The 18,004-nt window shown below is 39.5% G+C and overlaps 1 protein-coding gene across 1 annotated transcript in view; it reads right to left on the minus strand.

The window, feature by feature from the left end:
• The window catches only part of SETD4 (SET domain containing 4), a 586,654-nt gene that overhangs the window by 303,135 nt on the left and 265,515 nt on the right, over positions 1-18,004 (minus strand). The window contains exon 19 of the mRNA XM_082458843.1: positions 10,303-10,353. The gene's annotated coding sequence lies outside the window, so the exon portion shown is untranslated. The remainder of the gene's footprint in view (positions 1-10,302; positions 10,354-18,004) is intronic.

Raw genomic sequence — 18,004 nt, forward strand, 5'->3', positions numbered from 1 at the left:
CACGCTTTTGGAATTTCCTGTAATAATAGTATCAGGAGTAAATTCCTTTAAATACAGAGGACGGGAATAAGACCAGCCAGGAATTATTTTTAGTTTTTCAAACTTAGTAAATTCTTTTCCATTCTCAGCTGAAAGATTTTTTTTTTCTTGCAACTAAGAAAACATCTCCATTTTACTAGTGAAGTCAGTATTTAAAAAAAAAAAAAAAAAAAGGAGAAATATTGTTTTTCCCATTTGTGCTTCATACAGGATTCTGTGTAAATATATGTGTACACATTTATATTTCATGCTCGTAGTAAGGCCACATTTTTTAAGCCAATTCTCTTGTCAAGAAAACTAAAGTAAGGATCACTCAAGGGCACTGTTACTTTAAAAATGGACCATGATGGCTCTCCAAGACTGGAGTGGGCTATGGAAATTGCCCATCTTCGTCCTGATGAAGGGTTCTCTGACAATGACCCCTGAGTCATGAGACATCACAAGGGACAGATTGCACATGACATAGCAATGAATGTATGAATGCTCAGTGACAGGCCCACATACTGCCAGGTCTCCATCCCTCCCCCGCCCTTCCCTGTTTTGCCGATGCCTTGATGAAAGAGCTACGATATGACGCCCTGGATTGACATGCTCTCAAGGGAGATGACAATACGCCTGTGTGATGCTCCAAGGCACACACTGAGCTCTGATTTGTACTGGGCTCTGCTAATTACAATGTGTGTGAGTTGTATCTCATTCCTGTCCTCTGTGTACAGTGTGATAAACAAAAAGTTGCTGAGGCATGAAACACGAAATAAATAGGGCCTCAAACACCCTACCTTTCCAAACACCATGGAAATTATAGTATATTTTTTTTAACAGAAAAGACAAAATGAGAAAAATAATGTAACCCACTTACAGTGCAGTAAAATGTTAGCTATAATGTAGCTAGCTATAATGTAACTGTATTAGTCAGAGCTCTCCAGAGAAACAGAGCTAATAGGAGAGACAGAGACAGAGATTGACTTATTAATTATAAGGAATTGGCTCATGTGATTATGGAGAGAGACAAGTCCCAAGATTTTCAAGGTAAGTCAGCAAGCTGGAGAGTCAGTGGTATATAGTTCCAGTTCAAGTGCAAAGGTCAGAGAACCAGGAGAGCTGATGTGTGGTTCTACTCTGAAGGCCGGCAGGCTCGAGACCCAGAAAAGCCAAAGTTTCAGTTCAAGTGCAAAGGCAGGTAAAAGCCCAGCTCAAATGACACTGGGCAGGCGGAGTTCCCTCTTAACCAAGCAGAGGGTCAGCATTTTTGTTCTATTCAGGCCTTCAACTGATTGGACGCATTCCACAGAGGGAGGGCAATCTGTTTTACTCTGTCTACTGATTTAAGTGCTAATCTCATACAAAAACACCCTCACAAAACACCCAGAATAATGTTTGACCAAATATCTGGGTACCCTATGACCCAGTCAAATTGACATATAAAATTAACCATCACAATAACCTTGTCAAATGCTAACCAAATACACTTTGTTTTTTTATCTTAATACAAGGGATAATATAACTTCTGTTCATCCCTTTTTTTGTGATGATTCTTTTTGTCCGTTTAGTTTAAATATTTCTCTGCATGTCAAAAAGCAGGCAATAGATAGGTAGTAAAATTGCACTGAAAATTCATTTCCCTCAGCTAAAGCAAACTCAAGGAACATTTATTTAATACAATGGAGAATCAATAAAATTATAATTTTAAGTCAGAGTCAATGCCAAGTTGTTCTGTAAAGAAATTTGATAGGAATCCATGTTCTTTTCTTTGTTAGGAAAAATAATATTAAAAGTAGAATTAATTTAATGATCATCATATTCATTGGTTTAGTGGTGATAAGAAACATGCATCCAGCTTCTATTCCTTTGAAACTGCATTTTCCAATTCTTTAAGGACCTTGCTACTCAAAGGGGGTTCCACAGAGAGGCAGCATCTCCATCACTTAGGAGTTTGTTTAAAACACAGATTCCAGACCCCACGCCAGGAATATTAGATCAGAATATCTGGGGGTGGAGCCTAGGTATTTGCACTTTAAGAAGCTCTCCAGCACCATAACATTTGAGAATCCCCACGTTAAACAATGCTTTATCCAGTTCACAAAAATCACATACACCACAGATTAAACCTCAACCAGAGAAACTTAGTTCTATCATCCAGTTGAAGCCTGTTGAACTCCAATTCATTCAACAATGGAGAATTCTATGTTTAACTGTGTTTACATTACATTACATTCTTTTTGATAAAGTTAGTGGTACTAGAGAATATCAAGATAATACAGTATTAAAATGTAATAGTAAATTTGAAATTTAAATACTAAATGAAAGTTAATATTAAAATATTATGTTTGCTTTGCATTTCACTCTACCATCTTGGCATAAATAGACAGCCCTCAGAAGACATTTCAAATTGTCAATATTTCTCTAATTAGTCATATTTTCAATTAAAATTTAGGCACAGACAACACATATGATCAATGTCTTGACTATGAACATGAGTACCAAAAACCACTGGTTTAGAGCAGTTGGCCTATTTATTGCGGAGCACCTTTTAATTCTGCCATCCAAGTCCTATCTTAGAAAAAGATACTAGTTCAGTTATAGCTTTTAATCAGCCCAGATCCCCTCTTTGCAATGAGAATATTAAAAGAAGCCAAATTTTGAAATAGTGGAGTTTACCTTCTCTTTCCCCATCCTGAGTTCCCAATGTCTCCTTATTGCCCACACTACACAGCAATAATTCCCCATCAAGACATTCATTGCCTACATGTTGACCTTTGCTGCCCTTGATGACCCTCTCATATGGTGGTCTCTGTGCAAGTCCATCCTCACTAACCAAGATGTTCTATACCATTTCCCACTCTCAAAAGACCTGATAGCAACTACTTATCTGTCCAAAATCCCTTTGGGATAATAAGAATGAGCAATAATTTGGCATGGTGTCAGGTTATGATTTGGTGCAAAGAGGAACTTTGAGCTATAGAACCAGAATTCAAGACCTAGCTATGGTTATATAACCTTGAGGAAGGTTTTAGCCTCAAATAACTCAAAATTTAATAAGGCAAACAAGACAGTTAAACAAAAATACAGTTGACTGCCAAATGCCCAAGAAATGTACAATAAGTCAGGGGAATCAAGAACAGGAGAGCTCATATCCAGCTGGACATGAGCTTCAGACATAGTTTCTCAGAGGAAGCCACCCCTGGTTCACAGTAAACTCATCTTTTTCTGGGGTCACACTTGAAACAAAATAGATATACCCAAAGCTGCTCCATCTAGATATAAGAACTGGGTCCATGCAAACTCATGTCATATTGGTTTTCCTCTTGGTTCTAAGCAGAGTGAGGCTCATCATGTGACCGTACTGGAGTCATTCTGACATAAGTAGCCATAGACAAGAACTGTCATCATGGTCCTTTGAAAGTAGTCTTGTAACATCTCAAGATATGTGTGAGGGGTATATGCGTGTGAGTAGATGGGGACAAGTGTATATGCAGTATTACATATGATTTTTGCCTCAAGCTAACTAGATAGCTTTCCTGTCTATCAGTAAATAAGGGCATATTGAGTATTTGTTATGGGTCAAGCCCCATGATGAGGATGTGGCTGCAAACACAGAGCCAGTCCCTGCCCTTCAGGAGCTTAGAGTCAAAATGACCATAGAGACATTTACAAATAATGACTAGTGTAGACTAAAATATAGTTGCAAGTTTAAGACTAAAATTTACACAGCTTCCAGACAGTGATTCCTCTTCTTTGCTACAGTTCTATGACCTGCTGTTACAATGAAGAGGATTATGACTCTTGTCCTCATATTGAGTGGTGTGGCCAGTGCCTGTCTTGGTTCCATGAAGGCAGCCCTGTCTCTTCAGCCTGGAGTCCTCACTTATTCCATGGAACCATTCTATTAAGCAGTGGTTCTTAGCCTACAAGGATCACCTGGGGGGGGCTAAAGTGCAGATACCTGGCCTCACCCAGAAATTCTGATTCAGACTTTGGCTGGGATAGTCTAATTGTATTTGAAAATCCCACCTGAGTGGTTCTAAAGCAAACAGGTATGTGAACTGCCCTGAGAAACCCTGTGACCTAGAGGTGAATGAACTAAAAACTCCAATTTTCCTTATCCGACAAATTGAGAACATAATTAAATTGATATGCTACATCCACTTCAGAACGTTTCAAAAACATGCACAAATATCCACATACCTTCTCTTGCCTCCAAAAGACACTAAGACGCAAACTATTCTGAAAATAGAAGAAAGTTAACAATCCTAAGATTTGAACTCTTTGTAAAGAGCTGTGTTAGTATATAACTTCAATACATGCTCCAGACTAACAAAAAGGATTATTCATCTACCATTTAATTTTTTAAAATATTCATTGGTAAATCTCTCTTTTGGGCAGCATGAATAAATACCTAAAGGTAAGAAATATGCCAAACCAAAAACTAAATTCTGACAACAATTCATGATAGAAATAAAATCAGCTCCAAAATCTGAGATAAACCACAGATAAAGGAGAGGTTTTTCACTGTGACCTTCAAATCAATTCTTTGGTTTTCTTTTATCATTTTGGTTTTCTTTTACAACTGGAAAAATGACTGTATTTTCACTAAATCTAATTTTTCTCTTTCACATAACATCGATTTAAAGGCAATGTTATCAATAGGAACTTCCAAAGCCATAATTCTGTTGAGACCAAGACACACAGTTTATGAGCAAAGATCAGCAAATTATTTTAGAAAAAGACATCAAGGCTTGGGATAAGCCCAGAATGATGTGAAATGAGGAGGGCAGGCAGGAATAGTAAGAATAGGAAAGATGTATTGTTCAAAATTCTATTGAGGTTTTTTTTTAATTCATAAAAGGGTAACTTTATGGAAAAACTTTGCAAAGAAATTAATGATAATAAAACAGCTGAACAGCATGGCAGGCATTGAAAGACTTGAAAATGAATGAATGAATAAATGCACGAACAAATAAATTGAATCAACGAACTGTTGTGCAAATCCCTTGGGGCCTGATACAGTGAGCTGTGTTAGGAAAACAGGTTGAATAAAATATAGTCCATGTCTCTAAGGAACTCACCACCTAGCCAACAAAGTCACAGACATCTATCTCTACAACTAGGCCTCACCCTCCTCTCATTCTTCCACAGCCATAGTCTTAGCTGATACTCTTATCATGTTTTACCTTGTATCCATGTCTCTATTTTTATTCCCTTCCAGTTCATCCTCCACTGCCAGAGGGATGGACTGTAGCTGATAGTGACTGTGTTTTTCTGATTAATATCTTCCAGTGGTGCCTCAGCACTTCAGGGTAAATCCCACATTCCTCATGAACTGGGTTCTCTCACCCTACCATCCTTTTCCCCACTGCCCCCAACAGGTACTCAGAGCTCTGACCATATGGCACTTCATCCTGTGGCTTGACCTAGACTGTTTTCTCTGGTCTGAGCATCCTTACCTTCCCTTTAACCAACCACCTTCCCTGCCTGTCTAGCTTCTGCTCAGCTCAGTGACCTTTCCCCTTCCTTTGGGAGGCATCTCTGATCCTCATCTCTGATCCTCTGGCCCCTAGCTCCCTGTGCCAGTCTCTAGTGGAGGGCTTCCACACTCGTTAGTATTGGTTGGAATATTTGTCTACATCCCCCAAGCTGACTGTGGAAGCTTGAGGGCAGGACTTTGTTCTGTTCATCTTTATATCCCTCATGTCTAGCACGAAGCTCATCACATAAGAAAAACGCAACTATTTGTGAATTATCTTAATTAACTAAAACCTTTCTCTGAGCTTCATAAGTGTTGACATTCAATAATGAATAGTTGAAAACCTCAGAAAGCATATGACTAGTAAACAAACTTTCCTTCTCAAAAATAAACTGCCAACAACAAAAACTACATCCTCAAGTTATGCAAGTATCATATTAAAAAAAAACTGATTGGATGTTGAAAATTTGGGTCAACCAGTTGTTTTCTTCTAAATTGTGCCAAATAACTGATCTGGTAGTTATTATTGTTTAAACCATTATATTATCTGACACTTTCGAGACAGCTGAGTTAGTGGGGCAGTTGCTTAAGTTTCACGTAGGTTCAATCTGTGTGACGTGTTAGCAGATTTCACTGAGTTACTGCAACTCAATCCCTCAAGCACTTTTTTGAGCATCTACTTTACGATTGGCATAGATGCTATACCAATGCTTCTCCAAGTTATCCCACGGACCACCTTCATCTAAATAACCTGAGGGTCTTGTTAAAATGCAGATTCTTACACTCCATGCAAGGAGTCTTAAACCAGATACCCTAGAAGCTGTGTCTGCTTCATCTTTAAAAAGTCCACCCTATAAATACTTATTCAAACCAAAGTTTGAGAGCCATTGGTCTACACTTTGGACAGTCCAACAGAAAGTGGAAGAAAAGGATGAGGGAGTGGAGGGATGAGGGAGTGAGGGAGGTCAATTGGGAAGAGAGGGCAATATATTAAGATATAGGGTCAGCTGCTGTGACAAGGAGACCCAAGATAAGAAGAGTCTGTTTCTGTTTCACATAATGGTCTGAGTATAGGCAGTCCAGGGCTCATGTGAAGGCATCAAGGCATCAGGGACCCAGGATTCTTCTACCTTGGTGCCCTGTCATTCTGAGAGTCTTTCTCTCATCTACATGGTCTAAGATGGTTCATTACCTCACCCTCATTCCAATAAGGCGAGACAGAAAGGAAAAGCGTGCCTCCCCTTAAAGGCACAAGCCAGAAGGTGCACTCACAACACCGGTTTATATTCCAGGACATACCCATGTAGCTTCATCCAACTACAAAGGAGACTGAGAAGTGAATTGGGGTGGGAAGAAGTCCATGTGCCCCACTAAAAATTGTTCTATAAGAATTGAGTAAAGGGGAAATAGATAATGAGGTCAACTTGCAATTTTTGTCACCTAAGAAAAAGATGAAGAGGAGAGAGGGGTAAGAGCTGGAGAGGAGGTGGAAGGGAAGGAAAAACCATAAAACCAACTGTCAATTCTCCAAAACATTCTCCATCCTCCAACCCCCAACCCCCATCCAAATACATGCACTTAGAGCCTGGTGTTCCTGATTTTCTGAGCTTCTTTAATCAAGATAGTTGTATTCAGTTTCACTCATACCTCTCTAGCCTTGGCCTTAGACATTGACTTTGCTTGACAATAATCTTCTGCCAATGTTTCCAATATCACTGGCATAATGGGCTACAGGCACAAGCTGCTTATCCAGGTTCTCTGCTTTATATTAAAAGTCATGGGTTTGGTCTTCCCTGGTGGTGCAGTGGTTAAGAATCCGCCTGCCAATGCAGGGGACACCGGTTCGAGCCCTGGTCCGGGAAGATCCCACATGCCGTGGAGCAACTAAGCCCGTGAGCCACAACTACTGAGCCCGCGTGTCACAACTACTGAAGCTTGCACGCCTAGAGCCTGTGCTCCGCAACAAGAGAAGCCGCCACAATGCGAAGCCCGCGCACTGCAACGAAGAGTAGCCCCCGTTCGCCGCAACTAGAGAAAGCCCGTGCACAGCAACGAAGACCCAATGCAGCCAAAGATAAATAAAATAAATAAATTTATTAAAAAAAAAAAAGTCATGGGCTTGCGGATGAATTTTAAGCAGCACAATTTCCTCGCTTTTGGTTAAAGATGGCACTGTTTGATCAGTCCAAACACGGCACTCTTTCTCTGTGAATAGTGCCCCTGAAATTGGGCAATGCTGTGACCCTTGTGCTTGCTGAATTGAATTTCCAAGTGAATATTCATCTCAGCTTTCACGTGGAAACCGCACTTTGGTTTGTAGTCCGGCTGCTGGAGAAACTCTAAAACGTGAAGGGACAGGCAGCTTTGGTGTTATTCCTACACTCAGGGTATCTTTCCCGCGGAGTAAGAACCGCCGTGGCCTCGGGCCCAGAATGCTGACCTGCGAAGAACAGCCCCTCCAGCCTTTCAGGAGCCTAAGATGAACTGCGTGACACCCATTCCATAGATCAGACAGCAGGTCAGATCTTACTGCTTTTGTACAACAGCCATTATGTGATTTACGGAGCAAAGAATGGATACGATACAATCCTCAGAGTACGTTACAAAGTTAGAGGGTATTTCTAAGCATGAAAATATGCAACATTTCAGGAGGTAATGTCATAAAAAGAGGCATCAGACCAATAGATCACTGTCTCCATTCAACTGTCATTGCTAAAAATACCTTTAGCTCTCATTTCTGAGAGTGAGAAACTCTAGAAGTTACATTCACGTTTTTAGGAGGCCATATGTAACCTAACTTTTCCAAAACTGAACTTGAATATAATCTAGTTAGAATTACATCCCCTAGGACATTTCAGTATAGATTCAGATTCACAAAGCAAAGGAAAAGATAATGTGGTTTTATTCCAAAGCACAGGCTTAAACACATGGCAACACTCATCATTCTCAAAATTCCCAATTGCTTCATTTGCTCCCAATCGTCAAGTGGCTTCTATCAGAAAATTACATGCAGTCAGAAAATTACAGGAGGCCTGCTTCTTAGGGAGTAATGATCCATTCATCTGATAATTTGCTAAGTGCTTACTCTTTCTACTTGTCATTTTTTCCTTCTTGGTTAGCACATCATGCAAATTGTGACAAGAGATAAAGAAATGGAAACACTCGTAGAAAAACAGGCAAAATAAGGACAAAAAAAGTAAGATACAAAATGTCTTTAAAAATAAACTTAATATTTTTAAAACTGCCTTTCATGAAAAACACTAGGAGAGAAATTTAAATGTACTAGTGTAGTCCCTCGGACACTGATTTTCAGATGGTGACGCCATATGGCCCCCATCACTGGAATTGATCCCACTGAACGTGGATGCTGGGGACATCCAAGGACAACTCCAAGTAGCCATCGGGCTGTGGACAAATCCACTCTGTCTCCAGAGACTTCTGTAAGATTCCAACCTGGTCTTTAAATGTGTGTATATAAGCAACACTGATCTGCAGGCTATTGTTTTATAGGTGAATCCTTGCATTTCATTGTTCTGAGGTTGATATTCTCATTGGTTAGCTATTCTTGCCAGTTTTTACTTCCTTGTTGGTCACTTTTCAGTGTTCACCAGAACCTGGGGCAGTAGCAGTGGAAACCAAGGAGCTGCCCTGCATTACCCTGTTGCTATGCCTGCTACAACGTGGTGATGAGAAGGCTGGAACTGAAAGCCAAGGAGACTTTCCACTACGAAATGCAAGATAAGCATAGGGACGGCCTCATGTGCCTGGGGAATGTAGCCAATTCTAATATGTCCACAAAGCATCCATGCCAGGTGATCTCAAGTTGTGAAAACCAGGCAGATTTTTACTGTGCTTAATGTATTATAATAGCCAGGATTTTAAATATGTCAGCTCTTTTTGGTGTGATTTAATACAGCTTACTTGAAAGGAAAAATAAAAAAATCTATATGAACAGTTTCCAGCCGTCAGCTCTAATTTCCCACGACGGCCCATGACAAGGAACTCGCAACACTATTGAACAGACTTGACTGGATCAGAAAAGGGCTGATTGGAATTTGTGTTCACTCTTCTTTTCCTCCTCACTCTTTCTCAACATTCCTAAGAAACATATCCAATTTTCAGGCCAAGCAGGATGGCAAAAATGACATTTACACTGGATGGCATCTAAAAATATTTTATACCAATTTCAACATTCTAGGAGAATAACTGTATGATATTCCAATATTAACAGAAGAAAGGAAACATTTTTTCAAAGATGGCTATCTGCTCATGCTCTATGTATTTCCTGTCTTGGATGAAATTTTTCCATTTTTCTCATGAAACCAGTTAGTTATAAACCTGGAAAGTCATCTGACATTGCGTTTTAATGAATTTCTCTATTTCTCTTTTGAATTCTTAGGGAAGAAGAGAGTACAGCACAGAGAAGTATTCACTCTGTAGGATATAAGATCAGAAAAGCAAGCCCATGATCTATTCACTGTTGAGTACCTAGCTCATTACCTGGCACATGACAATTGCTTAATAAATTTTTTGCTGTATGTTAAATGACTCTTTCCATGGGTAAGTCACTGTTTTTCTGCCACTCCCCAATACTCAAGGCTCTAACAAAGATCTTTTTAAAGATACCATGATTTTTATTCTAGAGTTTTCCATCACAACTTTTCTTCTTCTCACTAGTAGCTTTCTCTTATACACCCAAAGGTCAGCTGTCTCTTGAACCCAAAGTTTCAGCTTAATTACGGAACACAAGGGCTTTGAAGTCAGACAGACATGTTCAACCACGTGGTTCTGTCACTTACCTAGTGTGGTTCATCAAACTGCTTAATTTCTCTGAGTCTCATTTTCCCCACCTGTAAAGCATTAAAATTATTTCAGAAGGTTATCTATAGATTAAATGAAATAATATGTATAAAACAGCAAAGTGCCTGACACACAATAGCCTATTTATGATGACTACTTTGGTAATACTAGTATCATTATTATCAACATGAAACTTCAGAATAATCCTGTAACATGCCTTATAAGTTAAATACTGTCACATATCTAACTGAGAAGTTTTCTTGTTCATAAACTATATAAACTGGGTCTTTTTTTTACTGTATAATATCAAAGGAAAGTTGCCTTAGTTTTTGTGCTGTCCAGGGAAAGATAAATACTAAACTATGCTATTTCTTGGATGCAAATTTCTCTAGAGCTTTCTTAAGTAGTCTATACAATGCTTTAATAGTATCACAAACTAGCTGTAATTTTCCCAAAGTCAAACAGCCTGTCAGGGACCACAAAATACAATGGAGAAAATAGTATACATCCATATGGATTTTCATTGAAATAAATGTAGACAGTGTGGAGATAAGATCAGATGCTCTTCTAGAAGTTTCCTTGCCCCACATATCTACTTTTCACCTTGTGGCATAGTTAAAGTGATACACACAAGTTTAAGAAGCTCAGCAGAGACTCCTTTACGTCAAGCACCGTGGGTAGCTAAAAAGGAAATGGGTTGTTCACCTCAAAGAACTTGAGAAGAGATTAATACAGCAAACAAAGAGGTAGAACCACTTGTCAATACATGAACAGCATGAAGGAAGTGCATCACCACATATGAGCAGTGGATAAAAACTTGAAAGGAAAGGATAGTAGAGTGCTTTATGCTTTAGGCCACTACTCCGAATTAAATAACTGAACTACAATGGTTTGAGCTAATCTAAAATCAATAACAATTGGCAGGTGTATCTAGGTTCTGAAGATCAGAGGTGAGATGGCATACATCTCATTTTCTCTCTTCCTCTACTCCCAGGTCCCACTGACAGGAAAATGAGCCCCAGTCAGCTCATCCACTCATGTGCTTTCAGCCAGCACCTGAATAACTGTGAATGGTCCTCAAATTTATTTTTGATGTCTCTCCTTCGAGCCAGTTCCATTAAATGCTTATTTCCTTTTGGCTGTTTCACGAAGACCTTATACCATCATAAGCAAATCCTATACTCATTTTTTAAAATTTAGGTTAAATCTTAATTGTGTGTAACTTGTGAACGAGTCTGTAATTTGTGGTCTGAATAGTTAGCCAGCTGCAATTAATTGAGGTCTTCCTGTTAAATTTTATAGTGTCAAAGCCTCCTAAACGTGTCTACAAATGTATTCATCCTTTCATCTTACATTCATCTTTCCTAAACCAACTATTACCAGCAGGAATATCATAACCTTCGTGCTTCCTAAAGTTTGCAATTTTGGTTTCATCTTCAACTCCTCCTCATCTTTGGGGCTGGAGGATGGACGTTTGGGGGAAGCAATCCATGTCCTTTACAGTCTACAAGCTCAGAAAGGCTGAGCTAGGAAGCATCCATTGTGGCCTGAGCATTCCCTACAAAAGGCCCTCAGGATAGCTCAGAGATGAGAGAGGGCAAAGACGGAAGCCTTGGCTGCCTTCTAAATCCACACATGCCTGCATCCCACCCTTTAAAGGCATAAGGATTCATTCATTCTTACTTACAACTCAGAAACAGTAATTGAGCAGCTACAAGTGCCAAGCACTGCTTTGCTTTGGATGATGGAGATGAAGTGGTGAACAAAACCTGCCCTCATGGGGCTTGCATTCTAGAGAGGTCTGTTTCTTGGTAGTGAGAAAAAGGAGTAAAACTAACAGACCTTACAGTTGGGGTACAATTTTTTTTCAATCTTTCTAAAAGTTCTTAATTGCCAATCTAATTTCTAAGCCAAATTTCATTCCTTCTGTGCAAAATGGCATGGCCAGTCTGACCACCAAATACCAAGGGGCTTTCTTGACTATTCAAGCACATTGTTGGCCAAAGAAAGCAGGCTGCTCCGAAATGACATGGCAAAACATGTAGAGTAATTTTAATCAATTCTTTCAGCCAATTTTAAAGGTATTTATCATGAAGTAGCACGGTCTTGCTAAAATATTTCTTTAAACACAAAGAGTGCTTTGTTTCTAAACATTCGAGAAATAAAGGGAGCACCCAGACACCGTGCCTGTTTTGTAAGTTAAAGTGAAAAAATACGACACTGAAACTCGTAGTTGATATCTCTTCAGAAGAGAAATTCATCAGCAAGGTAATAATTCCCAGTAGTTATACAAAGAAACCACAGTCTTCAGGAAAACCACATAACAGAGAATGGAATACTGGGGGCAGCCCACATAATTACTCATGATAGATAACTGTATTAAAAATTAAATATAAATTATTGTGAGCATTATACTTTTGGCACCAGATAAAAAAAGTGCTTTATGTTACTTAAAAGTTTCAATAACTGCCCTAAATTTGGCTCTGTTGAAAGTAAGCCTACCCTGAGTAAATATAAAGCGTTTATTATTTGAAGCATTGCTTTCAATACAATTGTAAGTTTAAAAAGATCTCTTGAATTTGCTAAAAGTTTCTATATGACATTGATATTTCTTAAAAGTACTAAAAATGGAGACAAAGAGGTGAATTTTAAACAGGGCCTTAAGGAAGATTATTTTAGTATATGAAAATATCTCACAGAAATGCAATAAAACACAAAAATCAATTCCAGATGATTTTTAATCTAAATATAAGAGGGAAAAATAAATCTTTGAAAAAAAAATAAGAGAACGTCTTCATGACCTTGGAGTAGGCAAAGATTCCTTAAATAGCACAAAAAAATAAAAAATAAAAACTAACCTTTAACGGAAAAAAAGATGAATTAAATTATATTAAAATTAGGAATTTCTATTCATTACTATTAAGAAAATGAAAAGGCAACCCACAGAGTGGGAAAAGATGCTTACAACAAAAACTCCAACAAGAGGAGACCTTCAAGATGGTGGAGGAGTAAGATGTGGAGATCACCTTCCTCCCCAAAGATACATCAGAAATGCATCTACATGTGGAACAACACCTACAGAACACCTACTGAACGCTGGCAGAAGACCTCAGACCTCCCAAAAGGCAAGAAACTCCCCACGTACCTGGGTAGAGCAAAAGAAAAAAGAAAAAACAGAGACAAAAGAATAGAGACAGGACCTGCACCTCTGGGAGGGAGCTGTGAAGCAGAAGTTTCCACACACTAGGAAGCCCTTTCACTGGCAGAGGCAGGGGGTGGCGGGGGGAAGCTTCAGAACCACGGAGGAGAGCACAGCAAGAGGGGTGCAGAGGGCAAAGTGGAGAGATTCCCACACAGAGGATCGGTGCTGACCAGCACTCACCAGCCCGAGAGGCTTGTCTGCTCACCCGCCGGGGTGGGCAGGGGCTGGGAGCTGAGGCTCGGGCTGTGGTCGGATCGCAGGGAGAGGACTGGGGTTGGCGGCGTGAACACAGCCTGAAGGGGCTAGTGCACCACAGCTAGCCAGGAGGGAGTCCAGGGAAAAGTCTGGACCTGCCTAAGAGGCAAGAGACCACTGTTTCGGGGTGCGCGAGGAGAGGGGATTCAGAGCACCGCCTAAACGAGCTCCAGAGACGGGCGTGAGCTGCGGCTATCAGCGTGGACCCCAGAGACAGGCATGAGATGCTAAGGCTGCTGCTGCTGCCACCAAGAAGCCTGTGTGCGAGCACAGGTCACTCTCCACATCTACCCTCCCGGGAGCCTGTGCAGCCCACCACTGCCAGGGCCCTGTGATCCAGGGACAACTTTCCCAGGAGAACACATGGCGAGCCTCAGGCTGGTGCAACATTACTTCGGCCTCTGCCGCCACAGGCTTGCCCCGCATTCCGTACCCCTCCCTCCCCCCGGCCTGAGTAAGCCAGAGCCCCCGAAGCAGCTGCTCCTTTAACCCCGTCCTGTCTGAGCAGGAACAGATGCCCTCAGGCAACCTACACACAGAGGCAGGGCCACATCCAAAGCTGAACCCCAGGAGCTGTGTGAACAAAGAAGAGAAAGGGAAATCTCTCCAGGCAGCCTCAGGAGCAGTGGATTAAATCTACACAATCAACTTGATGTACCCTGCATCTGTGGGATACCTGAACAGACAACGAATCAACCCAAAATTGAGGCAGTGGACTTTGAGAGCAACTGTAGACTTGGGGTTTGCTTTCTGCATCTAATTTGTTTCTGGTTTTAGGTTTATCTAAGTTTAGTATTTAGAGTTTATTATCATTGGTAGATTTGTTTATTGATTTGGTAGCTCTCTTCCTCCTTTATTTTTACATATAGATATATTTTTTTTTCCTTTTTCTCCTTTTGTGAGTGTTTATGTGTATGCTTCTTTCTGTGATTTTGTCTGTGTACCTTTCCTTTTACCATTTGTCCTAGGGTTCTGTATGTCCGTTTTTTTTGTTTGTTTGTTTTTTTGGGTGTTTTTTTTTTTTTTGGATAGTTTTTAGTGCTTGTTATCATTGGTGGATTTGTTTTTTGGTTTTGTTGCTCCCTTCTTTCTTTCTTTCTTTTTTTTTCTTTTTTTATTACTTTTTAATTTTTTAATTTTTAATAATTTTTTGAATTTTTTATTTTAATAACTTTATTTTATTTTATTTTTTTCTTTCTTTCTTTCCTTTTTTCTCACTTTTCTTCTGAGCCGTGTGGCTGACAGGGTGTTGGTGCTCTGGCTGGGTGTCAGGCATGTGCTTCTGAGGTGGGAGAGCCGAGTTCAGGATATTAGTCCACCAGAGACCTACCAGCTCCATGTAATATCAAACGGCGAAAGATCTCCCACAGATCTCCATCTCAATGCTAAGACCCAGCTCCACTCAATGACCAGCAAGCTCCAGTGCTGAACACCCTATGCCAAACAACTAGCAAGACAGGAACACAACCCCACCCATTAGCAGAGAGGCATACTAAGCTCACAGACACCCCAAAACACAGCACCATACGTGGCCCTACCCACCAGAAGGACAAGATCCAGCCCCAGCCACCAGAACACAGGCACCAGTCCCCCTCACCAGGAAGCCTATATAACCCACTGAACCAAACTTAGCCACTAAGGGCAGACACCAAAAACAACAGGAACTACGAACCTGCAGCCTGCAAAAAGGAGACCCCAAACACAGTACGTTAAGCAAAATGAGAAGACAGCGAAACACGCAGCAGATGAAGGAGCAAGGTAAAAACCCACCAGACTAAACAAATGAAGAGGAAATAGGCAGTCTACCTGAAAAAGAATTCAGAGTAATGATAGTAAAGATGATCCAAAATCTTGGAAAGAGGATGGAGAAAATACAAGAAACGATTAACAAGGACCTAGAAGAACTAAAGAGCAAACAAACAATGATGAACAACACAAAAAATGAAATTAAAAATTCTCTACAATGAATCAATACCAGAATAACTGAGGCAGAAGAACAGATAAGTGACCTGGAAGATAAAAGAGTGGAAATAACTACCACAGAGCAGAATTAAGAAAAAAGAAAATAAAGAATTGAGGACACTCTCACAGACCTCTGGGACAACATTAAATGCACCAACATTTGAATTATATGGGTCCCAAAAGAAGAAGAGAAAAAGAAAGGGACTGAGAAAATATTTGAAGAGATTATAGTTCAACACTTCCCTAATATGGGAAAGGAAACAGTCAAAAATCCAGGAAGCGCAGAGAGTCCCATATAGGATAAATTCAAGCAGAAACACGCCAAGACACATACTAATCAAACTATCATAAATTAAATACAAAGAAAAAATATTAGAAGCAGCAAGGGAAAAAACAGCAAATAACATACAAGGGAATCCCTATAAGGTTAACAGCGGATCTTTCAGCAGAAACCTTGCAAGCCAGAAGGGAGTGGCAGGACATATTTAAAGTGATGAAAGGGAAAGAATTACAACCAAGATTACTCTACCCAGCAAGGATCTCATTCAGATTCTATGGAGAAATTAAAACCTTTACAGAGAAGCAAAAGCTAAGAGAATTCAGCACCACCAAACCAGCTTTACAATAAATGCTAAAGGAACTTCTCTAGGCAGGAAACACAAGAAAAGGAAGAGCCCTACAATAACAAAACCAAAACAGTTAAGAAAATGGTAATAGGAATATACAAATCGATAATAACCTTGAATGTAAATGGATTAAATGCTCCAACCAAAAGACATAGACTGGCTGAATGGATACAAAATCAAGACCCATATATATGCTGTCTACAAGAGACCCACTTCAGACCTAAGGACACATACAGACGGAAAGTGAGGGGATGGAAAAAGATATGCCATGCAAAAGGAAATCAAAAGAAAGCTGGAGTAACAATTCTCATATCAGACAAAATAGACTTTAAAATAAAGACTCTTACAAGAGACAAAGAGGGACACTACATAATGATCAAGGGATCAATCCAAGAAGAAGATATAAAAATTGTAAATATTTATGCACCCAACATAGGAGCACCTCAATACATAAAGTAAATGGTAAGAGCCATAAAAGGGGAAATCGACAGTAACACAATCATAGTAGGGGACTTTAACACCCCACTTTCACCAATGGACAGATCATCCAAAATGAAAATCAATAAGGAAACACAAGCTTTAAATGATACATTAAACAAGATGGACTTAATTGATATTTATAGAAAGTTCCATCCAAAAACAACAGAATACACTTTATTCTCAAGTGCTCATGGAACATTCTCCAGGATAGATCATATCTTGGGTCACAAATCAACCCTTGGTAAACTTAAGAAAATTGAAATCGTATCAAGTATCTTTTCCGATCACAATGCTATGAGACTAGATATCAATTACAGGAAAAAAATCTGTAAAAAATACAAACACATGGAGGCTAAACAATACATTACTAAATAATCAAGAGATCACTGAAGAAATCAAAGAGGAAATCAAAAAATACCTAGAAACAAAAGACAATGAAAACACGATGACCCAAAACCTATGGGATGCAGCAAAAGCAATTCTAAGAGGGAAGTTTATAGCAATACAATCCTACCTCAAGAAACAAGAAACATCTCAAATAAACACCTAACCTTACACCTAAAGCAGTTAGAGAAAGAAGAACAAAAAAACCCCAAAGTTAGCAGAAGGAAAGAAATCATAAAGATCAGATGAGAAATAAATGAAAAAGAAATGAAGGAAACAATAGCAAAGATCAATAACACTAAAAGCTGATTCTTTGAGAAGATAAACAAAATTGATAAACCATTAGCCAGACTTATCAAGAAAAAAAGGGAGAAGACTCAAATCAATAGAATTAGAAATGAAAAAGGAGAAGTAACAACTGACACTGCAGAAATACAAATGATCATGAGAGATTACTACAAGCAACAATATGCCAATAAAATGGACAACCCAGAAGAAATGAACAAATTCTTAGAAAAGTACAACCTTCTGAGACTGAACCAGGAAGAAATAGAAAATAAAAACTGACCAATCACAAGCACTGAAATTGAGACTGTGATTAAAAATCTTCCAACAAACAAAAGTCCAGGACCAGATGGCTTCACAGGCGAATTCTATCAAACATTTAGAGAACAGCTAACACCTATCCTCCTCAAACTCTTCCAAATATAGCAGAGGGAGGAACACTCCCAAACTCACTCTATGAGGCCACCATCACCCTGATACCAAAACCAGACAAAGATGTCACAAAGA

This window comes from Balaenoptera physalus (assembly GCF_965194825.1).
Source record: "Balaenoptera physalus genome assembly, chromosome: 4".
Lineage (NCBI taxonomy): Eukaryota > Metazoa > Chordata > Mammalia > Artiodactyla > Balaenopteridae > Balaenoptera > Balaenoptera physalus.